General features: G+C 37.0%; 2 protein-coding genes across 2 annotated transcripts in view; one reads left to right on the forward strand and one right to left on the reverse strand.

The window, feature by feature from the left end:
• The window catches only part of LOC106881045 (phospholipid-transporting ATPase IF), a 153,316-nt gene that overhangs the window by 130,033 nt on the left and 21,911 nt on the right, over nt 1-1,372 (reverse strand). The window lies entirely within an intron of this gene.
• The window catches only part of LOC106869569 (uncharacterized), a 116,125-nt gene continuing 115,084 nt past the window's right edge, over nt 332-1,372 (forward strand). The window contains exon 1 of the mRNA XM_014915367.2: nt 332-571. The gene's annotated coding sequence lies outside the window, so the exon portion shown is untranslated. The remainder of the gene's footprint in view (nt 572-1,372) is intronic.

Consider the following 1,372-nt stretch of genomic DNA (forward strand, 5'->3'; position numbering starts at 1 on the left):
GTATATATAAACATACATACATACATACACACGTACACACACACACATATTTATACATACACACACACACACACACACACACACACACACACATATATATATATACATATATACATACATACATACACGCATACACACAAAACAGATAAAGTGAGAGGGTACACATACATCATACACACACACACACACACATATATATATATATACAGAGAAAGAGAGAGAGTGAGAGTGAGAGAGAGGAGTGCACACACACGCACGCACGCACACACACACACACACACACACACACACACACACGTGCGCGCATATAGGCACACGCGCGCACACACTGGCACATAGATATAGGTGCATATCTGATATATTATAGATATATATAAATACGGGTAGGAAGGCAGGAGGCCGGCAGAGAGGCAGGTTGAGCCAAACAGACATACAGGCAGTCTGACAGACAGACAGCCAGGCAGACAGGCAGGCAGGATAAACACAGACCGACGGACAGATAGCCAGGCAGGCAGGCAGTGACAACAGAAAGGAAGGAATACCATTGCTATTTACACGGCTTAACAGATAGGTAAGTGCTTTTCATGTTCAATCTCGAGATTCGTCACTTTGGAAAACAATAACGAAACAAAAAAAAAAAAAAGAAAAGGAATGATAAACCAAAACAAAAAGAAGGAAGGAATGAAACATACATTTTCTTTCTTTCTTTTTTATTCTTATAATTGTTCTGGTCGGATTATTCAACCACATAGTACACAGCCCGGGTTTGGTAGAACTATGCTAAAAAAAACATTCAAAACTATGACCATTCCATGTTTGTGTGTACATATGTATATCTAGGAAGACATTAGCTAATATGTCCTTCAAATCTATCTTTTTATGTTTTTAATTGTTTGCTTTTCAAGACGGTAGGTTACGAGTTGAGGAACTTTGGCTGTTATTTCTAGTACGCTAATTGACCTCATAGAGGCGCCCAAGTTGGCTCCTACTTTCACTTTTTGAATTATTGCCGTCCTTGTTTTTTTAGTCTAGCGTCTTCCCCTGTTCAGTCAAAAGTATTCTCTTTATTCTTTATTCAGATATAATGTTTACATAGATACATAGATATATAGATAGATACACACACACACACACACACGCACACACATATATATATGGGTGGTACACTTATCGCAACTATAAGAAGCATAGGTTCAAGTCCCATACATACGGGAAACCCACTTTTTTTCCGTTCGGGTCTTATATTAGACTATTTTCTTCGGTCAGTACACGGTGATCGCTTATAAGCTTTAAGCTAATACCATATCATCATCATCATCATTATTATTATTATTATTATTATTATTATTATTATTATTATTATTATTATTAT

Source organism: Octopus bimaculoides, chromosome 19 (genome assembly GCF_001194135.2).
Source record: "Octopus bimaculoides isolate UCB-OBI-ISO-001 chromosome 19, ASM119413v2, whole genome shotgun sequence".
Taxonomy (NCBI): domain Eukaryota; kingdom Metazoa; phylum Mollusca; class Cephalopoda; order Octopoda; family Octopodidae; genus Octopus; species Octopus bimaculoides.